General features: G+C 36.8%; 1 protein-coding gene across 1 annotated transcript in view; it reads left to right on the top strand.

Annotated features, from left to right (window-relative positions):
• NXPH1 (neurexophilin 1) overlaps positions 1 to 16915 on the top strand; it is a 313049-nt gene that overhangs the window by 223358 nt on the left and 72776 nt on the right. The window lies entirely within an intron of this gene.

Here is a 16915-nt window from a genome sequence, read left to right on the forward strand (position 1 = left end):
CTGATATGGATAGAATATTTTGGCGTGTTGGGAGATGAATGCTTGCCTACAGAGGATTGATGACAAAGTCAGAGGGTATCAGGATGTGGTCCCACAGAAAGCTCTGGGCTTAAAATTGAGATATTGGAGTCATTTAGTATACATGGAGTCAATGTTTGTGAGTATCTAAATTCTTACTTGTAAAAAGAAGGAGATTGGTAGACATCAGGGTCCCCCATCGTTGAATTCTAGCTAATTCTGCCTTATCATCCCTTTCGCACTCACAGTGTGCACAATTTTCCTTTTTAAATCCCTTTGGAAGAGGATGCACTTGACATTTAACCATGGTCCCCATCATCCTTTCTGGTCTTACGATCCATCTGATTTACAGTTTTTGTTATCTGCCTAGCCCCACTGTAGATTAATTCCAAGTTCTCTTTTTGCTAAGCAAAACAAAACAAAAAAATCCTTGCGGCATTTTCATCTAAAATTAACTGGTTGTATGTGTAATTGCAAACAAATAATAGCTAAAGCCAGCTTCTGTTCCAGATAATACTGTTTTAAGGCTACAAAACCTACTAAAATTGTTAAAGGTTTCTCAATTGCCAAAATATAAAGATATCGCCTTACAAAATTATTAACATTAATCTAATATTCTCATTTATGAAAATTCTTAAGAAGTACATTAATTACTTGACTAATCAGCCAGGGGATCCAGCATTAGCTTTCTCAAATTTAACTGAGCTGAAAGGAGTCTAATCCTGTGATACAGAGAAATAGTTGGGTTTCCATTGTCTGATAGTCTTAATTCATGGAGATAGCTTGAGTCCCTTGAAGAAAGGTCTGGTCATCAGGGTCTGTTAGCCTCTAATCGTAATCCTTATTTCTTCTCAAAGTTCTTGCTACCCTTTTTACTGGATTTAGAACGCCATGTATGATGCTTTAACTTTCCATCTGTAACAGATTTTCTCTGTCTGTTTTGGGTATTTCCACTCATTTTCTTCTCTTTGTCTCCCATCTTCCTAGAGAAAGAGAAGTCTTGCTATCCTTTTTACTGAATTTAGAATGCGATGTATGATGCTTTAACTTTCTATCCCTAACACATTTTCTCTGTTTTGGGTATTTCCACTCATTTTCTTCTCCTTGTCTCCCATCTTCCTAAAGAAAGAGAAGGGTAATCTTATCCCATCTCCTCCCTCAAGTGCTTTCTCTTTGATTTTTGATTCTCTTTGCCTAGCTTTTTCCCCTTTGTGAGGACCAAGAAAAATATCCTGTGCTTCCTAGAACATGTGCACTCTTCTTTCCCTCCTTATATTGCCCAACTTGTTTAAAAGTAATCTGCACAAAGCACACTTCACATGTGCCTCATCTGCTCACTACCTAACCTCTTACAGTTGGCAATCTTCTCCCACTGCCCTTCTGAAATTGCTTCTGCTTTGCCTTGACTGGCATTTATTGCTTTCTGTCTGATTTTAAAAGTGATATCTATTTACTGTAGAAACTTACAAAGATATAAAAAAAGAAAGAAAAATTACCTTTAATACCATTCTCCAGAGATGCTGGATTATAAGGCACTTCTATTTTTAATCTTTTGAGAAACCTCTAGACTGTTTTCCATAATGCCTGTACTAATTTATATTCCCACAAACAGTATTCAAGGGTTCTCTTTTTTCTCACCTCGTCACCCACACTTCTCATTTTTTGTCTTTTTGATAATAGCCATTTGAACAGATGCAAGGTGATAGCTCATTGTGGTTTTAATTTGCATTTCTCTGATGATTAGTAATGTTCAGCATTTTTTCACATACTTCTTGGCCATTTGTATGTCTTCTTTTAACAAATGTCTATTCAGTTTATTTGACTGTTTTTTAATTAGATTTTTTTGCTATTAAGTTGTTTGAGTTCTTGTATATTTTGTGTTTTAATCTCTTATCAGGTGTGCAGTTTGCAAATATTTTCTCCCATTCCATAGGTTATCTCTTCACTCTGTCAATTCTTACCTTTGGTGTCATAAAGTTTTATATTTTATGTAATCCAGTTGTCTGTTTTCACTATTGTTACCTGTGCATTTGGGGTCATATAAAAAAAATCACTGCCAAGACCAATGTTGTGGAGATTTCCCCTATGTTTCCTTCCAGTGGTTTTACAGGTTCAGTTCTTATATTTAAGTTTTTAATCCATTTTAAGTTGATTTTTGCAAATGGTGTAAGATAAGGATCTGATTTCCTAATTCTACATCTGAATATCCAAATGTTTCAGCGCCATTTATTGAAAGGGCTGTCCTTTCCCCATTGTGTGTTCTTGGCACATTTACTAAAAATCAATTAACCATAAATACATGGATTTATATCTTGGCTTTCTATTCTATTCCATTAGTCTACTTTCTTTTTATATGCTCTACCATGCTGTTTTAATATAATTTTGTAGCATATTTTAAAGACAGATAGTGTGATGCCTTTAGCTTTGTTCTTTTTGTTCAAGACTGCTTTGGCCATTTGGGGTCTATTTGTGGTTCCATATAAATTTTAGGACAGTTTTTTTTCTATTTCTGGGAAAAATACCATTGGGATAGTTATAGAAATTGCATTGAATTGGTAGATAACTCTGGGTTGTATGAACATTTTAATAATATTATTTCTTCACATTCATGAACATGGGATAGCTTGCTATTTATTGTGTTAAATTTATTTCATCAATATTTTATAGTTTTCAGTGCACAGATCTTTTACCTTCTTAGCTGAAATATTTTAAAGTATTTTATTTTTTGGTAGCTATTATAAAAGGGATTTTTTTTAGTTCTTTTTTTGGAAAGTTTGTTGTTAGTGTATAGAAATGCTACTGATAATCGTATATTGATTTTGTATCCTGCAACTTTACTGAATTGATTTATTAGTTCTAAGAGGCTTTTTTTTGTTGTTTTTTTGAAGGAGTCTTTGGGTTTTTCTATTTGTTAAGATCATGTCATCTACAAACAGGGACAATTTAGGATTTAATTTCCAATTTGGAGACCTTCTAGGTCCCTTTAGTTCTTTCTTTTGTCTATTTTTTCTGGCTAGGACTTCTAGTACTACACTGAAAAATGTGGGAAGAGTGGGCCTCCTTGCCTTGTTCTTGATCATAGATAAAAGCTTTCAAGTTTTCACCACTGAGTATGTTAGCTTTGGGCTTGTCATATATGGCCTTTATTGTGTTGAAGTACATTCCTTCTATTACCAATTTGTTGAGAGGTTTTTATCATGAAAGGTTATTATGTTTGTCAAAGGATTATTCTGCTTCTATTGATATGATCACATGGTTTTTGTCTTTCATTCCGATAATGTGGTGTATCACAATTATAGACTTGTGTATGTTGAAACATCCCTGAGATAAACACCACTTGATCATAATAAGTAATCCTTTTAATATGCCGCATAAGTTCTTTGCTAGTATTTTGTTGAGAGTTTTCGTATTTATGTTCCTCAGGGATATTGACCTGTAATGATCTTTTCTTGTAGTGGCTTTGCCTGGTGTTGGTATCAGGGTAATGCTGGCCTTGTACAATAAGTTTGGAAGTATTCCAATTTCTTTAATTTATTGGAAGACTTCAAAAAACATTTGTATAAATTATTCTTTAGATGTTAGAATTCAGCAGTAAAGCCATCAAGTCCTGGCTTATCTTTGCTAGAAGACTTTTTATTGCTTATGTAATTTCCTTACTCGTTATTGGTATGTTTGGGTTTTCTATTTATTCATGATTCAGTTTTAGTAGGTAGCGTATGTCTAGTAATTTATCCATTTATTCTAGATTATCCAATTTGTTGGCATATGATTGCTATAATAGTCTCTTATGATCTTTTGTATTTCTGTGGTATTAGTTGTAATGTCTCCTATATTATTTCTAATTTTGATTCTTTTTTTAAAAATTAATCTAGCTAAAGGCTTGTCAATTTTATTATCTTTAATTTTTTTGTTCATCTACTATAGGTTTTTGCTCTGTAACTAACATGGGGCTTGCTTAGAACATCTTATAGTTATAACTACGGTTATTTTAAGCTGATGACAACTTTTATCACATTAAAAACTGAACACTTTTACTCCACATACTCTAACATTTTGTTTTTAATGCCACAGTTTAATTTTTTAATTACATATTCGTTAACAGATTATTGCAGCGGTTTTTTAAAATACTTTTGCATTTTACTCTTTATACAAGGATATGTGATAATTAGCCATTACATTATTAGCATATTCTGAATTTGACTTTCACCAGAGAGTTTTACTTTCAGATGATTGTGTGTTATACATTAGTGTCCCATTTTTTTTCAGCTTGAAGAACTCCCTTTCACATTTCAGGTCTGGTAGTAATTAATTTCCCTAATGTTTGTTTTGTTTTGTTTTGTCTGAAAAAGGCTTTATCTCTCCTTTGTTTCTGAAGAGTATCTTTGCCAGGTGCAGTATTCTTGGTTGACAGTTTTTTTTTTTCCACAGCATTTTGAATATGCATTTGCCATCCATTATCTGTTGGTGTTTAATGATTTTTTTTTTCTGTGAAATCTGATTCTAGCCTGATTGGAACTCTCATATATGTGATTTGCATCCTTTCTCTTGCTGCTTTCAGGATCTTCTATTTGCCTTTGATTTTTGGCAGATTGTTTATAATATGTCTTTGTGTAGTCTTATTTAGATTGAATCTAAGTGGAGACTCTTCTATACCTAGATATTTATATCTCTACCTAGATTTGAAAAGTTTTCTGTGATCACTTATTTGCATAAGCTTTCCACCTCTTTGTCTCTGTCTTCTTCTTCTTGAACCCCTAAATCTTGAATATTTGATCTTTTAAAGCTGTCCCATAAATCCCATGTTTTATTTATTCCTTTTCATCCTCTTTTCTTTTTTCTCCTCTGATTGTATATTTTAAAATAAACTGTTTTCGAGTTCACAGATTGTTTCTTCTGCTTTGATAAATTCTGCTGTTGATGTTCTCTATTGTATTTTGTTGTTGTTGTTGTTGTTTAGTTCATTATGTTTTCCAGCTCCGGGATTTCTGATTTAGAAAAAAATTATTTTAATCTATGTTAAATTTCTAATTTGGTTGTTTATTATAGTTTTTCTGATATCATTTTATTGTTTCTCTGTATTTTCTTGAAGTTTTCCAGACTTTCTTAAAATAATTATTTTGAATTATTTGTTAGACAGTTTGTTTCTCCATTTCTTTGTGGTCAGCAACTGAGAGATTATTGTATTCTTTTGATGGTGTTATGCCTCTTTGTTTTTTTTTTTTTTTTTTGGTTGTTGTTGTTGTCTTATGTTGATAACTGCACATTTGGAGAAGTTGAGACTTATTTTAGTCTTTGCAGACTGACTTTGTCTGGGAATACCCTTCAGCAATCAGCCCATCCAGAGATTCTAGGCAGGCCATTTGCCACAGTCTACAGGTGAGCTTGCTACTGGAGTTCTCATGCAAGCTTATTTGATTCTTGGGTTCAGCAGGTAGGCAAGCCTGATGCCTGGGTCTATGGGATTGGGCCTGAAACCTGGATCCACTTGGGTAGACCTGTTGATTGAGTCCATGGGGGTGGGCCTGGAGCCTGTATCTGCAGGGGCTGGCTTAAAACTTGGGTCCACAAAGGCTGATGTACTGGTGGGATAGGCTTTGAGCCTGAGTCTGCAGGGGCTGACCAGGTACTGGCATGGGCCTAGGACCTGGGTCTACTAGAACAGGCCTGGAGCCTGAGTCCATAGGGTCTGGCTTGGTGCTGCAGCAGGCCTGAAGCTTGTGTTCATGGGGGCAAGTATGGCTTCTGGGTCCATTGGGGGCTGGCCTGGAGCCTGGGTCTGCAGGGGTTCATGAGGGCTACCCTAGCACTGCCCTGGCACTCAGGGGTCTACTGTAGTTAGGCCGAACCCTGGGTATGCTGAAGCCAGATTCGACTCTGGATCCAACTGGAGCATGGGTCCATGGGGACTGGCATGAAGCCTGGGTCCTCTGGGGTTGGCCTGGACCATGGGTGTGTGAGTGCTGACCTGGAGACTAGTTCTATGAGGGCCGTCCTGGAATTTGGGTCCACAGGGATGGTCCTGGAGCTTCAGTATGTTCCAGCCAGTAAATTGCTGCGATTTACTGTGATGGGTCTGAAGCCTGTATCTGCTGGAGGAGACCTGGACCTCGGGTCTGCTGATGTGGGTGTGTGCTGGGGCCAGCCCAAGACTGGGCAGACATGGAGCACGCGTCCATGGGTGCCAGCCTAGGTCCCAAGACCAGGAGTGCTAAGCTAGCCCTGTGTGGACCTGAAGCCTGGGGCTGTGTGGGTCCACCCAGCTCTGTGCTGGTCTGATACCTGGGGTAGACGTGGAGACCAAAGGGCCTGGCCTAGAGGTTGAGTCTGAAGATGCTGGCCTGATTACTAGGGATGTGGGGGCTGGCCTGGCACTGGGGTTGACCCGAATCTCAGACCTGGCTTGGGGGACAGTATGAAGCCTGGGGCTGTAGGAACTCAACTGGTTTTGGCACTAGCTTGGAGGTTCAGTCTGAGGGTACTAGCCTGAATTCTGGGAGCATGTGGGCTTGCCCAGCTGTGTTTTACTGGGGTGAACCTGGTGTTGGAGTACAAGGCAAAGTCTTGGCACCAACTCTGAGGTTCAGTCTGAGGTCTGGGAGCATGTGTGCTTGCCCAGCTGTGTTTTACTGGAGTGAGCCTGGTGTTGGAGTCCAAGGCCAAGTCCACTGCTTACTTCCCTCCTTTTCCCTCAAGCAGAGAGTATTTCTCCCCATGCTGTGCTGCAGGGGAAGGATTGATGTGGGTAATGTACAACTGTCCTTCCTACTCTCTTTAATGAATCTTTTCTTATTTTTGTGTCACACTCAGGTGCTATAATCTTTCACCTGTTCCTTAGCTCTTGTAAAAATATTTTCATGCATGGATAGTTGTTCAAATTGATGTTTCTGCAGGAAGCCAGGGAATGAGGACTGGAAAGTCCTATTCTGCCATATTGCTGACATCTTGCTGATCAGAACCCCAGTCTTCAGTTGTTAAGGATTTAGAATATTTTCTATTATAAACAAGTATTGGAATTGCTCTCTTGAAGGTTATCAGTAACCCCTAATGATGTAAACCAGTGTCATTTTCTGGGCCTTCTGGCATTTGGAATGGCTGCTGCATCTTTTGAGATGAACTTCCCTCTGCCTTTGATTCTCTTTCTTTTGTTCTGACTTTTTATTCCTCTCCCTCTCCTAAATGTAGATGTCCCTTGAGGTAGTGTCCTTTGCTTTCCTTTGCTTTCTAGTCTAATAAACTCTTCTCTGGAAAATTTACTTTTCTGAAATTTACATTTTTAGTGTTGAAATCTCTCACAAGTTCTATCCCTTTTTTCTTCTTAAACATTTCTACTTAAAACCAATGTTAAAACCAAATTGGGCTTACCAAAGATTATATAAAATTGAACTTCACTAACCCCAAATTTTTGACTTTTTGTAACTTACAGATTTAATGGTACTAACTATTGTCTGAATTATCCAAGCAAAGCTTCTCAGGTAAACTCGTGCATCTTTTCTGCCAACATATCCAAGTCCTTTTGTCCCCTCCCTCCTTTCCTTTCCATTTAATCTCAATGAAATTCATCCTGTACTGTTTTAACAGAAGTTATAACTTCTAGTAGCATCACCTTTAGGCTGCCCAATATCGTCATTTACCAGAAAAAATGTGTTCTTTAAAATATACGTCAGTGGTCCAATATGTATCACAATATAAAAGCAATTTGAAAAAGTTTTTGATACTTCAGTTACCTGCATCACAGAAGAGTTTTCTTTTTCTATGTAGAGGGTTAGGGACAGGGTCTCTTTGTTCCTGCTTCTTCAAGGATTTGTGGTCTGGAAGGTTTTTCACTCTGGGTTCCCCTCTGATACTGCTTTCTAATCATTGAAATCCATACACAGTGTGTTAGGTAATATCTAAGCTGATAGCACCTCTGACATGGTCTTATCTACTTGGGATGTACTCATCTGCCTGAGTCATCGTCATGTTCTTTAACAAGAAATCATTCAAAAATTGCCCTACCGTGGTCTGTGGACAGTTAAGACAGGCACTCCACAGATACATACCATTCAACTCTAATAAAGGCTACACATTTTTCAGATTACTTTTTAAGGCAAGAATATTTCTGTACAAATAGTTAAATAAATTACATATGCTATTTTTGTGTGTTCGTGGTGCTTAAATGAACAGTTTTATTTCTATGTGAAAGAGAAAAAAATGGTAATGTTATTACAGGAAAATACTATCACGTTAAGAAGAACATATGTTTGACTGAGATTTTATCATATTAAGCACCCAGCTGTCTTTGGCCATTGAAGCTTTCTTGGACAGATATATTCCTGAGCATTCTAAAAACACTCTTTTTGATTGCCAACATGATGTTTGGTTTCAGAGACTTTCTGTCTCATGTATTTGCCGTAAAGAATGAACATACTGATGCTCTCCCTCAGTTTTAGCAAGAGAAACATTTTAGAGCACTGGAATGAGGTACTATGGAAGGCTGTATAATTACCTTCCATTAAGGTCTTTAAAAACAGAATGGCTGTTTATATTTCTTGAGTTGTCTTAAAGAAGCTCTTTCTACATGGGAGGAATGGTTCTGTGATGGTTTTTGAGGTCATTTTAGGTCTTGAGTAGTTTTTATGTTTTAGATAAGTTTGGTACAGAAAAACACACTTGTTCAGAAAAATTGGGTCTGGCACTGGTTCTATCATAAGGTTATTGCATAAATCCTAATTCTGTCACCATTTCTAAAGAGTGTTTTAGGATGGAATGAAATAGTAAGTGTAAACATTCTGTCGCCTCTTTAGAAAACAGCTTGATTTGAATTTCTCTGATGGCCAGTGATGATGAGCATTTTTTCATGTGTCTTTTGGCTGTATAAATGTCTTCTTTTGAGAAGTGTCTGTTCATATCCTTTGCCCACTTTTTGATGGGGTTGTTTGTTTTTTTCTTGTAAATTTGAGTTCATTGTAGATTCTGGATATTAGCCCTTTGTCAGATGAGTATGTTGCAAAAATTTTCTCCCATTTTGTAGGTTGCCTGTTCACTCTGATGGTAGTTTCTTTTGCTGTGTAGAAGCTCTTTAGTTTAATAAGAAAATGTGGCACATATATACCATGGAATACTATGCAGCCATAAAAAATGATGAGTTCATGTCCTTTGTAGGGACATGGATGAAATTGGAAACCATCATTCTCAGCAAACTATTGCAAGGACAAAAAACCAAACACCGCATATTCTCACTCATAGATGGGAATTGAACAATGAGAACACATGGACACAGATAGGGGAATATCACACTCTGGGGACTGTGGTGGGGTGGGTGGAGGGATAGCATTAGGAGATACCTAATGCTAAATGACGAGTTAATGGGTGCAGCACACCAGTATGGCACATGTATACATAGGTAACTAACCTGCACATTGTGCACATGTACCCTAAAACTTAAAGTATAATAATAAAAAAAAGATTTAAAAAAACCATAAAACACACCATAATAAAATGAAACCCCTAGGGAAAAAAAAAAAAAAGAAAACAGCTTGAAAGACAAATCCAATACAGTCTTGTCTAATTGTTTTTTAATGTCTATACAGCTGAACTGTTGTGGTGGTTGAGGCAATTAATAAAAGAAGTCTGCATTTTGAAGAAATAATAAGTGAGAATAAAAGTCAGGGAAGACCATTGTTTCACAGAGGCGACCTAAGTGGTTTCAACTTATACCAACACTGTGTGCTAACAGCTGTGGGTCCTTTCTCCTTTTCCAACTTTGAGAAATTTTCTCCTTTCAAACGGTTCTTTCTTATCCCACAGTCTGCTCTGCCATCTCTTTCCTCATCACTTTTCTTGGCCTGAGCATCTGTTCTTTCCCCTGTGTGCTGCTAAGGGAAGAGGCAAGGTGGTAGAGTGAAAAGAACAGGGATTTTGAATGAGACAGACCTGGATTGGAATCTTGCTTTATTACTTAGCATCAAGATTGCTTTAGTCAACTTACATATCTCCATCTAAAACACTGAGATAATTTCTGTTACAAAACGAGGTGATATATTGAAAACATCTTAGCAGGGTTGCTGACAAATAATGAATTCTCAATAATTATTAGGCATTATTGCTCTATTTTCATATGGCATGTCAAAATACCACCACCACCCAATTTAAACATAATTATTTTAAGCCTAATAAAAGGAATATAAATTGGCTTTAGAAAAAAAGTATAAATAGGAGCAAAAGTTATTTGAGTGAGATAGCCAAACATAAATAAAAGCAGGCAGTATTAACATAAACAGTTTCAATTAAGATGCATGCTTTTAAACTGAATACTTTATGAGAAAAGTATCAAGTTCTCAGATATAAGTTGAGGATGGATACCTCTGGTAATTTTCCCAAATTAGAGGCCACTATGAAGAAATAATATTGCAGATATATACTCAAAAATGGAAATGTATTTCAAATCTGAATGTTTGTTGGTGAAAGCATGTGATATTTTCCAAGTCAAAGAGGCTGTGTGGCATTAGAGTTAAGTGCAGTGCTGGGTTTGTATTCCAACTTTATTAGTTACTAGCTGTATTATCTTGGGCAAGCTATCTAACTGCCCCATGCTTCATGCTTTCATGCATACATTTCGAATAATAATAGTTCTGTGCTTACATAGTTTGTGTGTGTGTGCATGTATGTATGTATGATAATTAACTGAATTATTTCATGAAAGGGATTACAACAGTCTTCGGCAAAGACTAAGTGTTCAATATTAAGTAGGTGCTCTTATTGCTATCATTAGTAGTAGTAGTAGCTACAGGAAGATAGTGCTACTTGAAAAAAAAACACATCTTCCCCAAATTATTTTATGGCTAACATGGATTGAGCATTGAATATCTTCACAGACTAGAAGAAAACACTGTTTGAGCCTAAAACAAGGGGACCAATATTATTAGTATTTCATTTATTTATTGATGAAGAAGTTAAAGATAGCTATAATGTTGAAAGCTACTCCACATAACAAAGTAAAGATCTATTGTCTACTTGGTTTGTAAATAAGATACAGTATTGGAGTTGTGCCTAAGTAAAAATTATTTTTTCTATTGTGAAAATATCAATTACACATTTATTTTTTGTAAGGTACATTTTTAATCAATGTCCCTAGTACTTACAAACATATAGACACACACACACACACACGCACATACACACATATGCAATTCAATCCTTGCTGCAATTCTGCAAGGCAGGTATTAATATTTCTATTGTACAAATGGAAAAATTGGAGATGAGAAAAATTCTGTGGGTTGCCTAAAGGGATGACTAAACTGAGTAAATGGGATACTTCTTGACTCTTCTTTGGGTCGCTTTGTTTCTCTCAAAGTATATTCACTTCCTGAGAGTATGACTATTACACTTCTCTGTGGACCTCTGCTATATTTTATGCTCAGAAAATGTACCGTATTTAAGAAGAAAGTTCATTCTTTGCAATTAAACTCTACTAAGAAATATGGGTGCATTCATATGGAGAGCTGCTGAATGCCTGAGACTGGCAAGCAAATCTCTGGAGGCAGAATGGAAACAAAACTCACTCTAAAGGAGTTTGGGGTTCCAGGCATTTACAAAAGTAGAAGGCCAGAGATAAGCATGGAAGATGCTGATCAATAGACAGACTGGAAAAATGTGACCATAGTCACAGAGGGGTTGAATTGTAGCTGCGTTAATGAAGCAGGTTCTTGACAATTTTGGTAAACCATGCTGATAGCCAGCAGCATGCACCAAAGAGTAAATCATGCTCTCTGGAGGCCTATCACAGAAGGGATGCCAACTAATGAGATTCCACACATCATTGTGATGAGGTATGAATGCTCATCAGGAACAATCGACCTAGAAACCGAGGCCAGTATTTCAAGGGGTATCTTACAGTCAAGCCCTTACTGGTGTAGACAGCTCCAGATGAAATATATAATTTTTCTAAGCCAACTTAGTGACAGAGCAACCCTGACTATTTCCTACCAGGGCTGACAGGTTTTTTGGACTGGGTATGGATGAGTAAACCCTAAAATAGAACAAGGGGTAGGCTAAATCCTTCTGGTCTTGTGTGTTGCTGGGAGAATAGGAACTCTGGAATCAGAGAGACCAAGATTCAAAACTCAGCTCTTCCATTTATTTTATATAATATTGGGTAAGTATTTACCTTCTTAGGCTTTAGTTTCTTTATCTCTAAAATGGGACTAAGAATACCTACCTCAAAATGCCTAATATAATATACATAAATGTCTATAATGTAACATCTATTTAATAATTTTTATTTTATTTCATTTAAAAATTTTTTAATTTCAATATTCTAATTTTTAGGCATAAGCCAATAAATATTAGTTTTATCAGCCTCCTTCTATTAGTATTTGAGACCAGAATTGATATACGGTGTACTTCATATCTTTTCCTGATTATAATTTCCTCACATTCTTGCTTTTTTCTTAAAGTTGATGATGCGTTTATTCATTCGACAATCAGTTATTGAACAAATATAATGTGCCAGGAACAGTGTCAGGTACTGAGACTGCATAAACACAAGACATGGCCTTTCTTCCAAGTTAATCATTGCAGCATTCATAGACAACTTCCATACAATATGGTGAGTACAGGATGCTAAGGGAGCACCTCGGACAGACAGAGTGATGACGGTTAACATCTGTGGTACATTTTAAAATATTAGTATAGGTTATCCAGGTAAACGTGGATGAGAATAATGATACATTCCCCCAAAAGGATAACATATGGAAAGATATGGAGGCCTTGCATGGACAAATATGGGTCTCTTTCTTGTGTTTTAGGCCATTTATAATGTGTAAATGGCTTCCAATAAATTAGTCAATTCAACTGCTAATCACGGACACCCATTTCCATCTAGTCTTCTCTTTTGCCACTTGTTGGTCATTCTTGGCTCCAGCCACCTCTAATTATCTAGTTTTCTATACTGTTTGGCTGTGTAAACTAACAAATCTCTAGGGATAGGCTTTAGATTTGCAAGCAGAGTCTGGATGTTTTTCTTAACAATTTAACCATAGTCAGTGCCACAGATGTGTTAGCAAAAAATAAAAGTGTAAAGTTTTATTGGGAATTAACATTTCAATGCAGTTGCTGCTGTACTTTACACACAGCCTTGAAAACAAGTATTATAAATTGAATAACCAGAAAAGATTATAACTCCCTACATCTAAGATGTGTGTTATCCTAAGTGTCTATTGTGTGCAATAATGTAACTAGTTTAAAAACAGTGTTCAAATTTTGTCCAAATAGTCTACCAAAGCAAAGGATGGAATTCTGGTGCTCTGTACTTTAGTTGGCTTGTGTGTATTAAGATGAGTAGCTGTAAACTGAAGTCATTTGCATAACACTCCACCTGAGAGCCCCAAATCAGGCCTCATCTATGCAATCGTGATTTTTATTTTATTTTAGTTAGATAATATATTTTGAACAAAGGAATTTTCTGTTTGTATATTATTACCTTTAAAATGTCACTTTGTCTAGCAAAGTGTAAGCTCACAGAAATGTGTGGATATATAGAGAAATGTTGAATAAACACATTTACATTACTAGAAAAGAAAAAGTGATGGCTGGTGACTTAGGATTCCAAGACGTGCTTATTTATCAGTATAGAGCTTGGCTGCCTCTTTATAGTTTTCTAGTACTTGTAGGAATATTAGTAAGTTGCTTAACTGGGTAAAGAAGTAGCAACTTAAATATATATAATCCATTATGACACAGGGCTTAAAGGCCAGAGAGAAAACATACTGTTTGGGACCTATAGTTTTATACTCTGTTGTTTCAAATCTCATTATTTATCAAGAAGTGTAAAGAGCCAACCAAGGTGATTAAGGGGGAAAAGACTTCTGAACCAAATATGTTTACTCATCACTCTAAAGTATATGGGCTTATGCAGAAATGCTAACCCTGCTACAAATTTACACTGTTCAGCAAATACTGGGTCTCTATGTTTTGTTTATTCCAATTGTGTCCTTTAGTCTCTGAGTCTCTGAAAGCATGGTACAGGTTGAATGTAGCCATCTGTGATGTCCTGTCTGATGTATCAGAGTTATCTTGACAACAGACAGCAAAGTTATAGATGTACTTTGTTTCATACTAGTCTGGTATTGAGACCTAAGGAAACTAGAATAATTATAAAGGGCAGTTTTTGAAGAAATTCCCCATGCTATATTTAACCAGGTTGATAATGACAGAATTTGCAAATTAAACTAAATTAAAAAATTTCTAAGGTTATAACATTTATACTAAGATCTGTGATTCCTTAGAAAGTTAATGTTTTAGTTGGGTTCCATTTAAGTAGAAGGTTGTCAGAATGTGAATAAAGAAATAATGGGAAGGTATTTAGAAGTGCATTTAAGAAATGACAGACCAAAGAGAAAATGCTAGTTTGTTAATAGGAAGAGTAGACATTAAATGAATTATTTGCTAAGATATTTACAGGGAAAGGCAGGGGACAGATGCCAGCAACAGACATGAGTTTCCCCAGAGAGGAAAAGAGGAACTATGATAGCACAAAACCAGATGATCAAGGTATTAGAATGTGAAGTCTGACAAAAGCTCCCGGCCATATGGAGCCCATCCCATTACTGTGAAATGAAAAAAGAAAGAAATAAACCTTCCTCTCTGTGCTTAGTTTCCAACTACACAAGGCACTATATTAAAAGAAAGTGCAAATGCATTTAGTTTAGAAGAAAACTAAATATTAATTTAGCTATGAACAAGATGATTTTATTGATAATAAAACAATGCATTTTACAGGTTATAAATTGAAGTTTATTTGAAACTTATAAAATGACTTAATAAAATATACTCTCAATCTTTTTGTCACCAAAGTAGTTAGATTACATTACCAAATAGTTGCCCAAAGAATTAGTGTTTACATATATATAAACATACATACATTTATATATATTTTGTAACTATATATGGTTATAAAACAATCTTTAGTATCAACCAATATAAACATCTCAATGTTGTATGTTTCCAATGAAAATGAAGAATAATTTGGATTAGTTACAGCTTGATGGAGTTAGAGGATACTTTTGAGAGAAAATGTTGGATAAGAGGAATACATTTATCCTATTTCAAGTACTCTCTAAAGTAGGTGATTTCCTAAGTGTTTTAGGTCGCTAGTACACTAGTACTATTGTTTAGTAGCCCAAGGGCCTACAGAACTCACCAAGTTATGGGTTCAGAAGCAGGTTATGGCAGCCGTTAGTCCAGAAGTTCAATAAACCCCACCTCTAGGTGCTTGGTCTAATTGCCGTTATATAAATTCACATCTTTCCCTTGAGTAGATACATTTTTCCTTTTCCTTTACTCCTCTTAGAAGTACTTATGTCTCTCTTATGTACCCTTTCCCCTTCTAGAACATCTCTTGGGGTCTGTGGGAGTTTCTCATTTACAGTCCTTTTGCATCTCCAGTGTTTTTCTCCAGTTGCATCCTAGCTTCCTCTGGTTATTGCTCACTACAGCCAGCATTGGAGCTGTTTGCTGGCTGTAGTGGATGGGCAGCTATGCCAGTGTTCAGGGGCACCCATCCTCTCTTGATCACCAAAAATCTCTTATTAATCTCACTCCCACTGCTCTCAGCCAAGTCACAGGCTCCTACGGGTCCGCAGAGCCTCCTGTTAAGGAATGGGTCACTTCCTATTAGTTGCTGCTTGTGTCATTTAGGCTATTACCACTGCCTGCAGGTTTGTGGTCTGCACATGAACTACTCCTAGGGAAAAAAAAATAGTCCTCTTGTTGTTATTTTGTTTATGTAGAGTGGTCCCACAGCAGAGTTGCTTTGGACCTTATTATAAAATCTATTTTATCCTTGCAGACCTCTCCTCTCTTAGTTTTGGTTCACTTTTCTAGATTTATCTTTGCTTTATCCAATTTTTTTTTTTTCTTTTTTTTTTGAGACGGAGTCTCGCTCTGTCACCCAGGCTGAGTGCAGTGGCACGATTTCGGCTCACTGCAAGCTCCGCCTCCCGGGTTCACGCCATTCTCCTGCCTCAACCTCCCGAGTACCTGGGACTATAGGCGCCGGCCACCACGCCCGGCTAATTTTTTGTATTTTTAGTAGAGACGGGGTTTCACCGTGTTAGCCAGGATGGTCTCAATCTCCTGACCTCGTGATCCGCCCACCTCGGCCTCTCAAAGTGCTGAGATTACAGGTGTGAGCCACCGCGCCCAGCCTGCTTTATCCAATTCTTATTGGCCCCTAACATTTTAAGAAATAGTTCTGTAAAGAACACGTTCAAGTGTAATTCAGTACAATTTGCAACATTATGGGCTAGACAAATATAATTTCAAGGAATTGGGGTGCCGCACTGGAGAGCTCTATGAAAAGAGAAACTGTATCCCATTTATCTGTGTATCTCATATAATGGCCAGAATGTTTTTTAATTAATGTAACATGTTTAATTGATAACGTTAGAGTAGGAATTAAGGAACACTCTAATCATAGCAGGTTTGAAATTGTTAATTGTTAAAATCTTATTGTCAATTTTCCCTCAATGTTTCTTTGTCACAAGTTAACTTTTGTTATTATTTTTGGTGTGAGTTGAAAGTCTTTGGTTAAGAATAAATATTTGTGATCAAATGTGTCTGAATTGGGTGAAGGCTTGTTTCATGGTGGCCTTAATCACCCAAGTCTATTTGTTGCACTCTCTTCATTAAGATTTAAGCTAGGCTGGGCGCAGTGGCTCACGCCTGTAATCCCAACACTTTGGGAGGCCAAGGTGGGCGGATCACGAGGTCAGGAGTTCGAGACCAGCCTGACCAACATGGTGAAACTCTGTCTCTACTAAAAATACAAAAATTAGCCAGGTGTGATGGCGCGTGCCTGTAATTCTAACTACTAAGGAGGCTGAGGCAGTAGAATTGCTTGAACCCAGGAGGCTGAGGT

The sequence above is a fragment of the Pan troglodytes genome, chromosome 6, assembly GCF_028858775.2.
Source record: "Pan troglodytes isolate AG18354 chromosome 6, NHGRI_mPanTro3-v2.0_pri, whole genome shotgun sequence".
Classification (NCBI taxonomy): domain Eukaryota; kingdom Metazoa; phylum Chordata; class Mammalia; order Primates; family Hominidae; genus Pan; species Pan troglodytes.